Below are 19,648 nucleotides of genomic sequence, written 5' to 3' on the forward strand. Positions count from 1 at the left end.
GGGTCGATTGATCACGCTTGCCACTTACTATCACACCATCCTATTCTTAATCAAGCTAGAGGTCTTTTATTAGGAGTTATGGGGCTAGGGTGATGGTTTAGATTAAAAAGGAAGGGAAAACAAAGTCTGGTAAGTCGAGAACTGGGTTTTCACGATACTTGTAACCAGTGAAGAACCTTATTTTGTTTTTTTCACTACAAGAAAAAAGGCTTTATATCACTGTTAAAAACAGTGACAAAAAGTCTTTTGTGACGGTTTTTTTTTTTCCAAAACCGTGACGGAGTGAGAGTCATTTATTTTTTTCCCAAAACCGTCACAAATATTTGTTCCATACTAGCCTCTCTCTACCATAAAAAACGGTAACAACTACTCAAAAACCGTCACAACAAATCATATCATTTGTGACGGTTTTAAATAAACGGTTATGCATTCATCCTTTTTAACGGTCACAAAATCATAAAAAACGGTAACAAGCTGCTCAAAACCATCACAACAAATCATATCATTTGTGACAGTTTCAAATAAACAGTTATTCATTCATCTTTTTTATGAGTCATAAAAGTATCATTAGTCATGATTTGTTTGGGTAAAACATTGATATGTATATATAAATATATTTTTTTATTAAAAAAATAATAAAAGCGTGAATATATATAAAAACCCCCAAAATTGGGGACCTACAATAAACTACACACCTGAATAAACTACATATCTGAATATGATCCATTAAATTTCAAATAACACTCATATATATTGCTAATTTCATTGAAACATTCCAATCCCATTAGATAACCAATATATATTTGTACTTAATCGTAAAACGTAATGAAATAAATAACACATTTCCAATCTAATTCATATAAATATAATCAGCCTAATCCAAATCCAAATCCAAATGAAAAATAATCTAATCTCGTCAAATTCGATCACCCATATATATGTCTCTTCAGCCTTATGGTCCATCTTCATCTTGAGGATAGTTCATAATACATTCTTGGATGAACATAACAAAATCCATTCGAACTTCATTTATTTCCTTGTCGGTGAAGGCCTTTTTATTGCTAAGATTTTTTATCTGAAATATAAGAAACAAGTTTAATATTTTGCAAAATAGAGAATAAAAAAAAGTTAAAAACACAGTTGCTAAAGATATCAAAAGCATAAATTAAGTTAAAATGTGAGAAGTATTTTATTTACTTTCAATGACAAAGGAGAAGGATCGCTCATTATGTCTCGCATAAAGCGCATTGAGTGAATACCACATTGTTTACCGTCTGGTTGCAGAGGGCCCTGCAAAAATATCAAATTATCAAATTGAATCAGGGGGCAAATTACTTATTAGGGGCAAAATTGTATTTTCAGAAAAAATTAGTTCTAAATAGAAAAAATGCAATCGGAGGCAAGGGTTGAGCAATAAGAATTGCGGCGCTGTATCAACCCGGTTGTTTGTAGCGTATATTAGGGTCCTACGATCGATGTCAAAATATTGTCATTGTTAAAATGATAACCACACGGGATAGGAACATTGTTAAATTAGTTTTCGTGAGTACAAAAGTTACATTAATTATTCAAATGGAAAAGCTAATGGTAAAAGAAAAAAACGAGGTGATCTTTGCTTCACTTCACTTAACCCGGAAAGAACGGATGATGAGAGAGACTACGCGACCAAATATATTGTTAGCAATACTGAGTTGCATCAAGTAATAAAACTACTTAACTATAGCATATTATAGGGCTGATACACCAATCGTATTAGTAGTCATATATTAGTCGATACTGGTTACACTACAACTAAACAAATCTAACTAAACAATCTATTCACTTCCAAACAAGTCTCCAAACCTTCAACATCACCATTTCCAACACACAAAACCAACAAGGTACCACGACTTGCCTTTGGGGGGACACAGATACATACACCACCGCACCACACCCCAGACCAACACACACAAGCACCAAGATGGCTTTCTAGCATTGGTCTATTCTTGCTCTTTGCAATGTTGACTTGATCTGTTATAGCACAAGGTCCAACCACCAACTGCTACACCCCCATTGGCTTCACCACCAGCAAGTGAACTGCCCGGTAACAACTATTGTACCCACACCATCATCTGCTCCTTCAATGGTTCTAGTGGGTTCTCTACATCACCCCTGCTCTGTTGAATCCCCACACCCCACATTCATAACAAAGGTGAAACTAATCAAACTAGTTTAGGAAAAACAAAGAGGATATAGAAGTATTCAAATAGAGAAATTAGGACATGCCCATCGCATGAATATATCATTAAGTAGACATTAGTTACCAATTTAAAACCAAATATTATATGCCATTTTTCATCTACTACTTTTGACTCTTCGTAATTACTTCGATTAATCTATTTCTTTAAAGACAGAATCAATGTTTCACTTTTACACATTTAATTGAAACCCATCATCTTATTCGGAGAACTAAAACGTTATACTATTCTTCTTTTTCTATAAATATGTTTTCATCAATACCAAAGCAAAGTCTAGTTTCACAAGGAAAACTATTATACAGAAAATCAAATAGCACTTACTGGAATACATGTGAGCATTTCTACCATACAGAAAAGAAGCGGAATGATACTGTTTCGAATTTATGGTTCTCATTCGATCTCTCAAGTGGGAAAGCCTTCTTCTCTAAGACTGCTTTCTCATTCCTACTCTTCTACCCCTAGTCTCAACCAGCCTTCAACATTAGCCTACTACAAATAATCAATTTATGTTCTCATAAGAAACACTCATTATCTCAAATTTTGCACCTGTGTTTTAGTATGTATCTTGTATAATGTGGTGTTCCCTAATATTCCAACCCATATCATGAGTCTATAATAATATGACATATGCATGACTTTATAATATTGCCTATGCACATGGAGCCGAAGTGGCCATGATTGAGTGTGTGATTCTAGTTGTGGCATGATTAACCATTCTCACATGGGACAATTAGGCACATGTGCTACACACCGCTAAATCTTGGTGAAGCATCAAGAACTCCTCTCAATATTTTTCTTTTCAAATCTATTACCTTCCTAAAACCTCTCTTGAGCCCCAACAATCTTAATAGAATTTGCCCGCCCCAAGTGAATTAGTCCGATAAAAGTAATTGTAATTATGTAATATTGTAATTAATTGCATACCCAAAGTGAATCATGAAGTAGTTTTATCTCCGGAGCTTAAAGCGAGAAAAGCTTACATCTTATAGATATCACTCTGCCTCGAGCTTTTTGTGTTTTTGGGGACAGTTTCTCATACTAAAATTACCATTCGTGACTTCCCGCTTGAATTACCATCCGTACAATACTCTTACTTTAAAGGGGAAAGACCCGGAGGGACAGCGTAGAAGTTGCTTTCGCCTTCACCGCGTAAACTAGGTGCGCCATTAGCTTTTGAATAGGTTCCGTTCTAAACTCTTTACCATCTCCTAGTCGTACTTTTAAGTGTCTATCGGATTATGTCATTTTAAGCAGCCCCTGACGAAAAGACTGTCTTATCGTCGATCGAGAAGTAAGGCGGGGAAGAAGGAAAGATATGATTAAGAAGCGGAGGGCGGAAAGCAAAGACCGACCGATCAACAAAAGAAAGCTTAAGGCCACAAGCCAAAACATGTCGTGGTTTGGAAAGGCAAAGGGAGTTGTCCAGCGGGTTTGTCTTTGGCGATTGCACCATAGATAGAGCGGGTGGTCGATCCGGGATTCTCTTGCCCTACCCTTCCGATATCGTCCGGCTCATCCACAGCTCTCTCTTCCGAGCCCACTATGTTGTAAAAGGCTGCATCCCTTCCGTCCAATACCCGGCTGCGTTTAAGATCAAGGGGGCTGGAGCTTGTTTAGAATCCATCGATCCCCAATTCATTCTTGTTCACCCGGATGAATTGTGACCTCAAAACAACGTAAGCTGATTTATTTCAGTAACCGAACTCCGCCTATCAAGCTTGTTGAGGATCCACTTGAGACAAGAAGGCAGGCGTTGGAATTGGCGTCGTCCTCGTCTACTTCTACTCGGAAATGGAAGCGAGTAAGTCTTTGTCACTAATACAAATCGGCACCCCATATTAACCTACGCCGTGGGTTACGATAAAGAAAAATCACTCTTTCTTCAGAATCGTATCCGTAGCTTCGATTCGCTAGTACGGACTGCCTCGCCCGAACTCTTGAAGGCAGCTAAGCGACCGCGAAGCTCCGTAGTCCGTGCTCAATACATCGATTCTATTGCTGCTTTTGGTGCTTCTATCGTCATAAAATGAGATCCCATCGACGATAACTATCGTCGAGTCCTAAAACGTTGGAAAAGTCTAAGTATAAATGGGCTTATAGCTCGTAAAGTGCTTTTCTAAGGCTGCCTTGAGTTGACTTTGATAGACATATTTCGGTTATTTCAGCGTTGCAAACTAATTGAAATCTTGTTTGATTAAAGCTATAAAGCTAGTAGAACAAAGATAGCCCGGCTTGAAAGTAAGGAATAAGTGCGAGAGGAATCAACGGTGGGGAGGACTCGAGATAGATAGATAAATAGCGGTAAATCTCTTCCAAAGACCTTACCTACCTAAAGTGCGGCTGCTAAGCAAATATCGTTGTTATCTACAACAAGCCTTCATTCTAACTTGCTATAGACCACCCGGGGTTCGCTGCACCACGCCCCACAATACCGGATACCGTTACAAAAGTTCGCACCGATTGGCGGTTATTAATACTATTAGAACTCATCCATTGAGTCACCATCTTGTGATGACCCTAGAAAGGCACTCGGTGGTAACTAAGTCATAGAGAGAAGAAGCTAATCAACTCCTCCTACTATGTGTGGAACTTCACATATATATATCGCCACAAACACTTACATATTTGCACCAACAATGTATGATGCCCCAATCATACTTATTAACTAAGTAATATTAGAAAGCGATTATTAGAGCGGACGGGGGGTACCACCCTTCCATCCATCGGATAAAACCCGGATTGCACGGATTAGGCGAGAAGAAAGATACCATTTACCTATGTTATATCATCGTGGAGCACGAAGGGCAACCTTTCTTTCCTAATGGCGATTCTCAACAGCGATTACGCGAAAGAACGGATATTGCAGAGCGGTTATTCACCATCCATAGCGGTAATCCCAGATTCTATATGATAAAGCCCTTCTAAGAGAATAAGATCTTGTTTGTCGGATAATAGGTTGTTATTGATTATAAACAACCTATTTTAACCGAGCTGAAAAAAGGGAAACAACTGCGCCAGAAGTAGATAAGTTTATGTGATTGGGGAGGAGGATCATATAGAATGAAAGCCGGTGGTGATTCGTTACTATGAGCAGACCCGAGCGGCATCAATTTATTCTTATGTTCCTCGAAAAGTGGTGAAAAAAAGTACGCTCCATTTCAAGTATACCAATACACATGCGGTACCATGGAAATATGATTCTCATATAGTAAGCATGGAACATCGGTCTGCTACTCGAAGCCGAAGTGCACATGCGATCATTCCGACAAGCTACTATCAATGAGCCATCCCTTAGTCCAATAGCTAACTTGGCCGAGAAAAGCGGGGATCGCCCGGGGAGAGCGGAAGATGCTACATTTCGAGGAAGTAGAAAGAAAGAGGAAAGGCGGTTGTGGGTTACCTTAGGCAAAAAGAAAGACAAATGGGGCATTCCTCCCCTTTTACCGAAACTGAGACAAGCGAGCACATTCTAGAAGGAAATCCACAAGCGAAGGAAAGAGAGCACTTTTGCTTCCAAACAAACATAGATCATCCAGTAGACTATGTAAAGCCCCTTTCGCAAAACCCAAACGCTACTTTCGGTTCTTACCATACCTCTATGGCTGTGGGATGAATGTCGGGCTTTCTTATCGGTGGGCAATGGATTATGAAGTATACCACCATAAAAATTGAATGCTACTTTTGCATCCAATCCTATTGTCACTCTTTTCTTGAGGAAATCATCATGAGTAGTACCTCCAAACAAGTCAGCTCTAGACAACAACATTGAGATCAATTATACACACTAATGTAAAGGGTGATGTCTTTCAAGTGAAGTAAGCGGAACTAGGTATATCCGAAAGTACATTATCCAAATTCAGAACCGCAAAGTCCCATTATCAATATAAGAGGGACCAACGCAGACTAGAGACTGAAGCACATACAAAAATCTTGTTCATAGATGTGAGCGGATCACCTAATTGACCTAATCTATTATTTAGAATTAGTCATACAGTTAGTAAAACAGAACTGTCATCACTTTGAACAAAGACCAACTATTTAAAAATAGAGGGAGAATTGGTTGGTGGGGGTAACAATCTTCCGACATGTTAAGCTGTTAATATCCCCGATGACATGGAAAGGGTCCTACGATCGATTTTGACCGGTGGTCTATGTAATGTAGATCGGATGGATTAGTTTCCCTCGTTTTTGAGAGGTGTATTCCCAAAGCGTCAAAGTCGTTGATCGGATATTGGTTTGACGCTTAGGCAGGAACTCTTGTCATCATTTTGGTAAGCTAATTTTTACGTGGATATAAAGAAAATAGTCTATGATGATGCTATGGGGAATGTGTATGTTAGGATGTAATACAATTTTACAATTATTAATGAAAGGGGTAGGGGACCTCTCAAACAACCTCGCTTGCTTATAAAAAAAAAAAATAGTAAGTAATCGTTTACCTTGATATGGTGCCAACATGGTTTTGAGAACTTCTATTCACTTGGATCCCTTTTAAAGCTATCAACGCACTACAAGTTAAAAATTTAAGCAATTAATGTCAATATAAGAAATAAAAAGTCTACATATATAATACAAAAAGTATACCAATAAATGCATTATGGAAATAGTTACGTGCGTGTTGATAATGATTTCCATGTCACGGTGCATTTACCATGTAATGAATCCAACCAATAAACATCCATACTAGACAAGTCGATGACAATCACAATCCAATGGAAGCTAAAACCAAACAAGTTATTAACTAGCATTTAATATGTATTTGTAACCAAATATGAGTTCAACAAAACCAATATAATATATGTCCATACCTTGGGTTGTAAGGAATGAAAACAATTTCATTCATGTTTGCTTCCCTCGATCTATCAAGAACAAGTTTAGTTTTTTTTTTTGAATCCACAACACCGAAGACAGTAGGGTTGACAAACAAATATCCATCTCTAGAACAAACAAATTTCTCATACAAGCATCTGAAATGTGAAAACACAACTCATTTTATAAAAGCGAGTAAACATTCAATAAAATAGTTAGTAACAACGTAAGTTTTATCACCTCATATATGCAACCATACAAGGAGACTCGACAGATTCAAGATTACAAACATCCTTCCGTCATTTGTCTCTATGTATGAAAACTCTATGTTATCTCGAATAATTCTTGTCCATATGGAAACTTAAGTCGACCACTTTGAATAATTGTACCAATCATGGCACCAAAGGAAGTGCATAGATCGCTTCCCTTTGTTGTGGGCGGTGACTTAGTTTTTTTAAGCCTTTACTTTTACTCGGTTGCCCTATTTTATATCGATTCAGAAACCGAAAAATAAAAGATAAGCATAAAAAATTATAATGTCATGTCTAGCAAAGGGTGGCGTAACATGGCCTATGTGTATGCGGATGGAAGTGGTCTGGAAGTGAGGTATCCTGGCGGTGGCTTGAAGTGTCTGCTGCAGTGGGCTGTGTTATGGCCTATGTGTATGTGGAGCGGAAGTGCCAGATGCACATCTACACAAATTGGAGGTGGAATGTTTACTTGTGTAAGGATCATGAGGTGGATTAGAAGGAAGAAATGTATAAATAGAGGGAGCTAGACAGAAAAAGGGAGAGGTCCGATCCTAAAGTGGGATTCTTATAAATTTACAATCATCGATATTTTTACCTGGTTGGCTTTCACCACTAATTCCCTGGGCCAAGCAACGTGTGATCCAATAGCGTCTTCCACAAATTTCAACTTATCACCAACTGGTACAGGAAGAAGAGCTTGTTCTTTACCTTCCAAAATCTTCCCAACTGCTACATGTGAGTTGTATTGCCCTAAGGGAACATTGTGCAACTTAGTTTCCGGTCCAAGCTCCTCGTAGACTATACCCTTAGCAACAACATTGGATTTGAAATCCACAGCCAAACTGCAACTCCGGCCCTAAGATGAATTGTAAAGTCATAATGGGTTAATTGCAAATACAACATAAAACAGGGATTCAAGCACTAGTATTCACCTTTCCAAGATCCCATGTATGATTTCGTACTGGTGCACGACTTGTTACTTCAGCATTTTCCTTTTTAGAAGTTTTTGGTGGTATAGGAGAATTAGCCTTTTTGGTCTTCAACAAATTTTAGGTGAGAATATTTAGAACTAAAAAAAAAAACTAGACACACACAAAAAATATTTTAAAGTACTTCAAAATAAATTAAAACTTAATGAAATTACCTCAATGCCTTTCAATACTAAGTGCTTTGGCCAAGCAACTTGTGATCCAAGAGCATCTTTCAAAATTACCAGTTCATCGCGAACTGGTATAGGAAGAGCAACATGATCTTTACCTTCCAAAATCTTATCAACTGATACGCGTGCATTGTTTGGCCCTAAGGGAACATTGTGCAACTTAGTCTCTCGGGTCCAAGCTCCTCCGTAAACCTTACCCTTAGCAACAATATTGGACTTGGAACCCACAGCCAAACTGCAACTCAGGTCCTAATTGTATACAGAGTTTTTAGTAATTAACAATATGAAAATAACGAAGTGGATTAGAAGACTGTGTGCTAATCAGATTCAGAACCTATCTATTATATTAAGTAAAATGTGATACTGCAAGGATTGTGACAACGATACCTTTCCAAGAGGAAGCATAGGATTTGGAAGTGGGGAATGACTTGTTCCCTTAGCATGTACCTTCCTAAAATCAGGTTCAGAGTTTTTTTCCGACAGACGACTCTTCTCTTCCTTGTTCTTCGGCTATATATGTTAGAGAATATTTACAAAATAAAAACGAAATAGGAAACAAAAAACACCCAATTCTAAAGTAGTGTAAACAATATTTAAAAGCTTACTTTACGCTTGCTATGTGCACCACCTAAAGGGGGGATATGGTCTCTATTGTCACTTTTGTGGCTATTCGAAGCAATTTTTTCCGACGCAGGAGAAGTGAGACGATCATTAAATTTTGCTTCTAACTCCTTGTATTTATTCTTCAATTCTTTTCTTTTTTTCCGTTCTTCCTTTCCCTTTTCTTCTGCCTTTTTTCTTTTTTGTTCTTCCTTTTTTCTTTTTTCCTCTTCCTCGCGAGCTTTCGACTCCAATGCACGCACATGTTTCTTAGATCCACGCTTTATTAGGCGAAAGTACTGTGTGGGGGTGACTCCATCTCCTACGCCTCTAACACGACCACCGTGTTCCGGAGTACCCAATGCCAGAGTCAGTACGTCTTTAGTACCCTCAACCTCTAAAGTTCCTTCCTTGACCTGCGTTTGATAATCATCCTACAAGATAATGAGTGTGGATGTAGACTTATCAGTCACCCAAAACCACAGAAGCAAAAAACAATGCAAGATTTGAATTAATAAGAGGGTTGGTCACAACCATAATCTACACCTTGTTTATTGTTTCTAAGCAAGTATCTCGAGCAACCCATCAAAAGTTTCTCAAAAGTGTTGTCACCCTCTCAGTTGAACTTTGATTCATACAGTGGACTTAATAATCACACAAATGTTTCTCAAAATAAAAAGGAGTTTTATGACACCCATGAAGTGATTTTGAACCCTCCCCCCCCCTGTATATCCATTCTAGTTGTGCACGTGCATGGGGCAAAGCATGAAAAGGAGTGCAAGTGGGTAACTTATATTCTTAAAATTTTCCATGTACCATTCAAGAACTGCCCCTTAGTATGATAAGCTAAGCAACATGATCAAATATAGAAAGTAAAACAAGAGAAGCAAATCATCACCTTGGTCAATGTGGCACCTTTCTCGCCTATATTGTAACCTTATTATTACTATTAATATAACATTCACACTATACTAGGAAGTATACTAGACTGAAACGTACTATTCTCTCTGCAACTTCCTTGGTAGCATCATTTGCATAGTTACCATCTTTGCCTTGGAGGAAAGTTGCCACCCATAAGACTGTCCTTTCCAATAAATGATGCGCCCTCCTCTTGTCTCTGTTTTGAAGTATATAGCACATCAAATAATAACAAATTAGAGGAATGCAATATTACATAAATAAAAACAAATTAAAGGAATGCTATATTACATATCAAATAACAAATTAGAGGAATGCTATATACATTTACTTACCTTTTTCTCCACGCGATTAGCAATACTCATCCTGCCTGTTCGGTGGTTAAACTTCTTTTGCTTTCGCCGCGTTGATTGCACTTCGCTAAGATTCTTACAAATTAAAAAATAAAAATAAATACGTGTTATGTACTAGAGCTGTTTAAACCATTTCTTGAAATAATACTTTAGCTGGAAGTAGTTTTGAATGAGAAAAACATTCCTATACTTTAAAGTGATTAACTCAAGAAGATAACTCGTGACGTCTATAGGAACAATTTATCGATATGGGATTGTAAAATGGCGATTGGGTTATACACTCGAGAAAACCTCAATATCCAGCCAGACATCCCGAGAAAACCTCAAGGTAATAGCATAGTGAGATCGTGAATGTGGTATATAGCAAATAAAGAGAACAAGCATAAAGCCTAACGTGAATGTGGACGATAGCTTTCTTGTTCTCTCTCGCCCCTAGTAGCTAGTTTTGAGTTCCCTTCCTCTAGTAGCTAAATTTGCTTCTAGTAGCTAGATTGTTTTGGTTTGGAGTGGGGGTGGGACGATGTGATACTCAAGTATTCCCCTCTTGGTACTCTTTCCCGATCGAACAGGGGAGCGGGGACCGGCAATGACAAATATGAAGATAGAGGGAAAGAGTACCGCCAATAAGGTATCGCTTCAGGGGTCCATCCCATTTCGGCTGCTGCTTAGGCGAATGGGGGCCACTGATCGACCCTCGGAGACGATCTTTGGGTAGCTCCTTATATTGGGTATACTCGAGCTTCATGAGTTGTCAAGGTGGGTAGCCATTCGTTGTCATTCGGGTGCCTATTGTCAAGTCGGGAAGCCGAATATCCCGAATCTGTTTGAAGTGGGTAGAGAGCCCCTTAATCTGGTCAAGGTGGGTAGCCATTCGTTCGTCCTTGTACCTACCCCCAAGTTTGTTGACAATGAGCCGGAGTCATCGAAGGCAGTTAGACTCGAGATGCCGAAGCTCCCGAGCCATGTTAAGCCCGTAAGACTTTGTAATTATTCGATCGTGTGTGCGTAGAAGTAAGGCCTAAGCTTCTTAACCGAGAACACTAATGAAAGGGTAGACAAGTCGATCTAGGAGTACCTCGTCTCTGCGAAAGCAGAGTTCACCGACGGCACACACACGATGTTGTTCTCTTGGGTAGTAATTCAATGTATTGTCGAAACCATATAAAACAAAGATAAAACATTATCAACATAAAACAACACTACCATTTTGAGGGAAGGAAACTTGATCTTTGATGCTTTGGCTAAAGGCGAGAGCATCTCTACAACCGAATGAAGCTACCTGGACAAATGGCAGACCTACATGGTTGGTTGCAGAAGTAGGAATCACCTTTTGATAGGCTTTTTAGATTTGATTAATTGTATCCTACCCTATAGATATAAATAGTAGTAGATGCAGTTTAGCTTGAATCCTAGCAGGGTGCATTGACCGCTAATCTCTTTGTACTCAATGTACATTTCACTTTCATTTTTAACAGAATTTATACTTACAAAGCATAAAAAAAAAGGGTTAACTCCCCCTAGTGTCTAAGAGTCTATCTCTAGAGATGATCATAATTAACCTTGACCTATATCAAATTTCAAGCACTTATGAAACCCACTGCTAGTCGACCATTTCATTTTGGCCTCATATTTTCATGCACTAGTAGTAACCCCTATTCAAGTATTCAACCAAAAAATTCCAGTGCAAAACAGAAAATTTTGCAAACACGAAAATTCGGTACCAAAACAAAAACACGAGAAAATTCCGGTTTGCAAACACGTAAAATTTCGGGATAAGATGACTATGGAGTTTGAAAACCTTTATCAAGGGAAGATGATCAGTAGCACAATATGAAGCACGATTCGCAGAGTTATCTCGGTTTGCTACTCACTTAGTGGCGCACGAGGCACGAAAGGCAAAGAGGTTTGAAAGAGGGTTGAATCCTTCTATTCGAGGCAAGCTTGCAAGACTAAAGATCCGTACTTATTCAGAGATTATTGAACGAGCACTACTTGGCGAGCAAGAAATGGAAGACAGCCAGAAAATTAAGGAGAAGAATATCAATCGAGTGCAAACTACCAATCCGAACTCTAACAATCAACATCTAATGCAAAACAAGAAGCAAAGGACTTATGGGAATTCAGTATTATAATAACAACAATAATGGGAATGGGAAAAACTATAGTAGCAGCCGGGAATAAGTCCGGATGTTCCGTTTGCATGTTACAAGTGTGGTGATCCTAATCATATGAAGAGAAATTGTCCCATTCTTGCGTGAGAGAGAAAAACAGCAAGTACCACAACAACAACAACAAAAGTCACAGGGTGGGCAAGATGTAAAAAACAATAATAGCAATGGACCGAAAACTCAAGGACGAAAGTATATGCATTGACTAGTGATGCTAATGCCTCGAATGCAGTTACGGTTCTCAAATTTACCAAAGCATGTTGTTGTCCCCGGTTCGGGTTCTCTCACCCTCGAATACTGGATCAACACACCGGCCGGGTTGTCGAGTATGTAGAAGACCTTTCCTTCTTGGTGGGGATGGTTGTGTTCCTTGGGATCAAGGTAGTCATGACACCTCCGGCAGTTTCCAACCCAAGGGAAAGTGGAGTGACATCCAGTAGCAAAAGGTCTTGGACCTTCTCGTTACCCTCACCACTAAGAATAGCGGCTTGAACAAGCGGCACCATAAGCAAACCTCATCAGGAGATTGATGCTCTTGCAGAGCTCCTTTCCATTAAAGAAATCTGTAGAAGCTGCTGAACCTTGGGAATTCTAGTGGAACCACCAACAAGTACAAACATCATGGACAGTACTCTTGTCCATCTTAGCATCTCTCAAGCACTTCTCAACAGGCTCCATACACTTTTCGAACAAATCCATGTTGAGTTCCTCAAACGGCTCGGGTAATGGTGGTATAAAAGTCGATACCCTCAAACAAGGAGTCAATTTCAATTGTGGTTTGAGCAGAGTGGATGAAAGAGTCCTCTTTGCCCTCTCACATGATGTCCTCAACCTCCTAAGAGCTCTAGGATTTCCACCGATGTCTTTCTTGTGCTTTCTCTTGAACTCTTGCACAAAGTGATTCACCATACGTTGTCAAAATCCTCCCCTCCAAGATGGGTGTCACACCAGGTTGCCTTAACCTCAAAAATACCCTCTTCAATAGTAAGAAGAGAGACATCAAAAGTACCACCACCGAGATCAAAGATAAGCACATTCTTCTCACCAACACTTGTAGCCTTCTTATCAAGACCATAAGCAATAGCAGCAGCAGTTGGCTCATTAATGATACATAAGACATTAAGTCCAAAGAATAACCCCAAAGATCCTTAGTAGCTTGATCATTGGGAATCATTGAAATTTTGGACAAGAATAACTGCATTCTTAATCGTAGAACCAAGATAAGCCTCTGCAATCTCCCTCATCTTAATAAGAACCATTGAAGAAATTTCTTGGGTAGTAATTCAATGTATTGTCGAAACCATATAAAACAAAGATAAAACATTATCGATAAAACAACACTACCATTTGGAGGGAGGGAAACTTGATCGATGTTTTGGCTAAAGGCAGGAGCATCTCTACAACCCGAATGAAGCTACTGGACAAATGGCAGACCTACATGGTTGGTCGCAGAAGTAGGAAGCACCTTTTGATAGGCTTTTTAGATTTGATTAATTGTATCCTACCCCCAAGTTTGTTGACAATGAGCTGGGAGTCATCGAAGACAGTTAGACTCGAGATGCCGAAGCCCCCGAGCCATGTTAAGCCAGAAGACTTTGTAATTATTCGATCGTGTAATGCGTAGAAGTAAGGCCTAAGCTTCTTAACCGAGAACACTAATGAAAGGGTAGACAAAGTCGATCTAGTACCTTACCTCGTCTCTGCGTCGAAAGCAGAGTTCGGTGACGAAGTACACCTGATGTTGTGAATACAAACTCCCCAGAATTCTAATCATCTAGACATAGATTTATTTATTATAAATTTAGGCGAATATCATTTTGTCACATTCTCAAGACAATTTCAGTCAGCGAGCCCTTGAACTCGGTAAGCATGATTAAACAATGGCAGACTTGAGCGTGAATACAAAGGGCGGCAAAGAGAAACTCGACAAAGGAATACAAGGGGGCAAAGCAGCAATGAAGACGAACCAAACCAAATGACAAATCTAAAGTAGAAGCATAGAGAGATAAAGCGAGACTTTTATCGTTGCAAAGTATGGAGATAACAGGTTTAAACACTTAGTCATGCCAACTGATAACTTTCGGAAGGGAGACTACAACAGCTAAGGATGACCTGCAACCAAGAATAGATGATGCAAGGGAATCCACCTAGAATCTTACAAGATAAATTCTCGCAAGCTCTCTTGTATAATCAACCCTACTGGAATCTCAAAAAAAAGGAAACCACAAATCAACAAAATCCACTCAAACTAAACTTGGCCTTTCGCCACAAGTCCAACCTCCCCTGTGCGACCTCTTTGCTTGGAATCCACCAAGACATGGATACTAGCTTCTTTAGGACTTTCAAGAAACTAAGACGGTAAAACAATAGCTTGCATGCATGTACAAACAAAAGCAAAATAAAATTAAGAGAAATACGCACGTAAATTCAGGTGTAAGTCTACTTTTTACAAAAAGTATCCCAATCTTCTTGGTGATTACTTTTCTATACAACTTTGGTATTTTCTTGAGTCTCTTCGGGTTTATTCTTAAAAGGTAAGATGTACCGTCTAGTAAGACGAGACTTGAATGCTTTCCACAACCTGCCCATCGCGACTTGTAATTAATAGATCTTTTCGTTTGTGTCCAACTTAAATTTTTCCTATTTGTAGGTAGCATATTAGTTAATCATGTAAACAAAATGAAATTAGCTTATAAAGCATTAGATTAATGTACCTTCAAAGAGATCCACAAATTTTTCTTCAATGTTGGTGATACATCTTTCCAATTAGTTATTGTAATCCTTACTCTTGCCCTCACCAAGTAGCCTCCATAACTACCGATGTCAGTTCCACCTTGACCAATTGGTTGCCCAGATTCATTATAAACAACTCCTTGATATTCACCCTTTTTTCAATTTTTTTTTTTACACACTTTGCCGCTCTTGACTTTCCTTTTTTGCTTGAACCTTTTGCTACTGCCTCGTCAACTTCCATATCTTTTGAGCCCAACCGCTTCTCTGAGTCTGAATGGTCTTCAAAGCCATCTTCCGAGTTTGAATGCCCTTGTGAACCATCTTTGGAGTTCGAATGATCTTCTGAGCCATCTTCCGAAGTCTGAATTCTCTTCGAATTTGAATACTCTTGTGATTCTGAATGCTCTTCTGGATCCATGAGTGTACCTGTAAAGACCATTTTTGTTTTTGCAAGGTTTGTCAATATATATATATATATATATATATATATATATATATATAAAGCTTCCATATATAAAGCTTCCACCAAGTAGGTCTTTAATTGTTTAGAAATGTAAACATGCAAATGTAAAAAAGACTAGTCATCTCAGGTTTTAGTTGTAAGTTTAACACAAAAACTTGAAACATTCTTAAAACCCGATAAAAACAACAAAAAAAATAAGAAAAAGAAAAGAAAAGTCCCATAATGACTAGTAAGAAGTCTTATTTAACTTAAAGAAAAAACTCATTCGGCTCGACCCAAATCCCTTCACAATTTTCACGAGCATAAGGCAATGGCAATTCATTAGCTAAATCAAAGGAGTCAATAGTTGCGCTTTGCGTAATGGAATCATCATCGAACCCAAAGATCATCGTTCTTATTTGCGATAGTCTCTTTCGGGGAGTTGCAAGGACAACTGACCATCCCATATTTAGTTGGTCACTCACATAAAAAACTTGCTTGGCTTGGGACGCTAAAATAAAAGGGTCGAACTTGTGGCCAACTTTACCAAGTTGCACAGATGTGAAACCCAATTCATCAACCTTAATGCCTCTCTTGCTGTCAACCCAATCACACTTGAAAATAGGAATCTCGAAGGTCAAGTAATCCAACACCCATACTTCAAGTAAGCACACCATAAAGCAAATATCCGAAATTACAGGATTCTTGTCCTTGGCACTAGAAATCTGCATTCTTTGGAGGCCACTACACCGACTCCAATCGTTTTTGGTTGACTAGTTTAGCTTCTCGGTCCTTTGTGTGATAGCGAAAACCCTTAACTTCATATCCGGAATATTTTAGCACATCTAGACTAGGTCCCATGGCCAAAAACTGCAACGTTTCGGAGACTTTGTTATTTGGTATGTCTTGCTCTTCCTCAACCTGGTTCTCAAACAATATTAAGAACAGTGTTTTAATTTTTTAAGTAACAATAGAGTGTTAACAAAACATACCTTTTGGCGAAGCCAATTAATAAAGGTGCGATTATGCTCAGCTTTTATCCATTTTACACCCTTGCGATGATTTTGAAGCCTTAGGTAGTCCATATGCTCCCTTTTATGTTAATAATTAAAAGAATACAAGTATTAACTACCAGCTCCCTTTATAGAAACGCGTTGGAGATAAACATCTAGTTAAATTGAACTATTGTGCGTTTATCTACTTACTTGATATAAGGTGAACTTCTTTCATGTTTTCCAACACATAAAGATGTGCTTGTTGCCAGGACTTCTCATCAACTTCAACAACATGCTAACCCCAATCGGTCTTCCACTGCAAATTGTATCTCCATCTTCCAAATCATTGTCTGTCATGTTTCTTGTGGAAGGAACTCCAATTGCATCTACTTCACTCAAGAATTCAGCACAAAACTCAACAGCTTCTTCTGCAATATAATTCTCCGCCATACATCCTTCTGGACGGTTTCGATTCCTAACATATCCCTTTAACACCATCATGTACCTAGAAAGTTTTTTAAAGCTTTAAACCTTTGATACGTGCATTGTGAGACATTTAATAAATAAATTAAAAAAATCATTAACTTACCTCTCAAAGGGATACATCCATCGAAAAAAAACTGGACCACATAGCTCGACCTCCCTTACAAGATGAACTGTCAAATGCACCATGATGTCGAAGAATGATGGTGGGAAAAACTTTTCTAACAAACACAAAGTTACCACCAAATCTTTCTGAATATTATCCAATTTCGACACATCCACTATTTTTGTGCAAAGAGCATTAAAGAAGAAGCATAACCGAATAATGGTATACCTCACATGCTTTGGCAACACCGATCGTGATCGCCACAGAAGAAGTTGTTGCATTAGTCGGTGGCAATCATGAGATTTAAGACCATATAATTTCAAATCTTTCATTGAAACACAAGATTTGAAATTAGAACAATATCCATCTGGGACCTCGGGTTCAAACGGTGTGTTGCAAACTTCCTCTTTCTCTTCTCTAGATAATGTATAACATGTTTGGTAGGTAGAATCTTGTCCCTCTCTTCTCGGGTGCTAGTTCTTCCCTTAAGTGCATCTCTACAAGGTCAAGTCGGCTTTGAAGTGAATCCTTTGTTTTCAATGGAATATTAAGCAAAGTCCCAATGATGCTATCACACACATTTTTCTCAATATGCATGACATCCAAGTTATGTCTCAAAAGCAAATGTCTCCAAGAAGGCAACTCAAAAATATAGATCTCTTTTTCCAAATGACCTTCCTCATGATTTTTGTGTACACCATCAGTTTTCCTCCGCTTTGGTGTTTCAGATCCTTAGAACTTATTTGCTCCTTTCCCCTTTTTCTTTTCTTTGAACCTTTGGACCTAATTCGCCTTCTCCTTCTTTGATTTTTTTGACTTTCTAGCACTTTTCTCGTGGCTTTCCCCATGAGTTTTGAAATGCTCAACTTTTGTGAAGATTTGCACCCCATTCAATGATTCCGACTTGATCGCAGCTCTTGCTTACCATTAAATGGTCTTTTCTCCTTTCGCACGGATGGTTTTCTGGAAGCCATCTCCCGCGGTGCCCTGGTATACATTCTTCTTGCCGTGTTTCAATCTAATAGAATCTGTATTTTCCCCGCGATAATGGACAAGCAAGATACCCCTTGACAAGATAAACCAAATTTAAGTTTCCAAAGGCGGAAAATCACCGATTGTCCACAATAGCACAGCCCTAAGTATAAAGGATTCTTGCTTATAGGCATCATATACCTCAACACCGGGCTGCCATAACAACTGAAGATCTTCAATCAAAGGTGCAAGATAAACATCAATGTTGTTACCAGGTTGGTGCGGACCTGATATCAACAATGTTAACATTAAGACTTTTCTTCATGCACAGCCATGGTGGCAGGTTGTAAGTCGCCAATATAACAGGCCAACAACTATGTCTGCTGCTAAGAGAACTGTGTGGATTAAAGCCATCGGTTGAAAGTGCAAACCGAAGACTTCTCGAATCAGCTGCAAACTCTGGCCAAGATTGATCGACGTGTCTCCATGCTTGGGAATCAGCTGGGTGACTCATTTGACCATCAACTACCTCTCTTTCATTCGCATGCCATACCAAATTCTTCGCCGTTTCAACAGATTGAAACATTTTTTAAGTCTAGGGATTATTAGGAAATACCATAGTACTTTTGCTGGAACACTATAATTTTGGTCAGGATTATTCTTTTTCACCTTATACCTTGACGCTCCACATGTAGGACAAGTAGTTCTATCCTTGTTTATTAAACCTCTATAGAGAATACAATCATTGGGACATGCGTGAATCTTCTCATGCTTTATTCCAAAACAGACAAAGTTTCCTTTCGCCTCTCATGGTCAAAGGCAGCTCATTGCAACTGGGAGCATATCCTTAAACAGAGCCAACACCATAGAGAAGCTTTTATCGACCACCCACTCATTGCCTTCACATTGAAAAGCTTAAACGAGAGATGATAACTTGGTGTATTTTTACACCGTCGTACAAAAGGTAAATCAGCTTCTTCAATCGGGTTCACAAAGTTTTTCGTGGTTCCCCATGAAAGTCTCCCCGAAAGTGGCCTCAAACATTTTTGCGATGTTTGCGGCCTCATCTAGGCCACCCCCAATCAAAACCTTCCTCGACTCCCTACTCGATGCTGACTCCTTTGGAGCATCTTCCCCATGCCACACCCATGTGCAATACGTTTGTTCAATCCCTTTCGTTCTCAGATGACGTCCCACCTCCACTATATCAAATTCGTACATATTCCCACATTCAATGCATGGACAGGGTATACAATTCTTACGTTTTGCATTATCAAAAGCAAATGTAAGAAACTGATTAACGCCTTCTACATATCCAGTAGAAAAATATATCTCGACATCCATGACTTGTCCATCTCAAAGCTACCAAAACAAAATACGATAAGTCCTTATTGTCGACAAACAAGCAAATAAAAATAGAGT

At 38.8% G+C, this 19,648-nt stretch overlaps 2 long non-coding RNA genes and 1 pseudogene across 2 annotated transcripts; all 3 read right to left on the reverse strand.

Annotated features, from left to right (window-relative positions):
- Positions 1 to 731: 731 nt before the first annotated feature.
- LOC147504489 (uncharacterized) lies at positions 732 to 6,701 on the reverse strand. The gene is made up of 3 exons (XR_015220409.1): positions 6,677 to 6,701; positions 1,198 to 1,290; positions 732 to 1,075 (listed from the first exon to the last, which is right to left on the reverse strand). It is a non-coding gene; the product is annotated as an uncharacterized LOC147504489 (long non-coding RNA).
- A 427-nt stretch (positions 6,702 to 7,128) lies between these two features.
- Positions 7,129 to 8,615, reverse strand: LOC147504490 (uncharacterized). The gene is made up of 4 exons (XR_015220410.1): positions 8,442 to 8,615; positions 8,230 to 8,334; positions 7,893 to 8,153; positions 7,129 to 7,204 (listed from the first exon to the last, which is right to left on the reverse strand). It is a non-coding gene; the product is annotated as an uncharacterized LOC147504490 (long non-coding RNA).
- Positions 8,616 to 12,742: 4,127 nt separating this feature from the next.
- LOC147504491 (heat shock 70 kDa protein 1 pseudogene) lies at positions 12,743 to 18,812 on the reverse strand (annotated as a pseudogene).
- Between the last annotated feature and the right edge of the window lie 836 nt (positions 18,813 to 19,648).

Source organism: Coptis chinensis, chromosome 4 (genome assembly GCF_015680905.1).
Source record: "Coptis chinensis isolate HL-2020 chromosome 4, ASM1568090v1, whole genome shotgun sequence".
NCBI classification, from domain to species: domain Eukaryota; kingdom Viridiplantae; phylum Streptophyta; class Magnoliopsida; order Ranunculales; family Ranunculaceae; genus Coptis; species Coptis chinensis.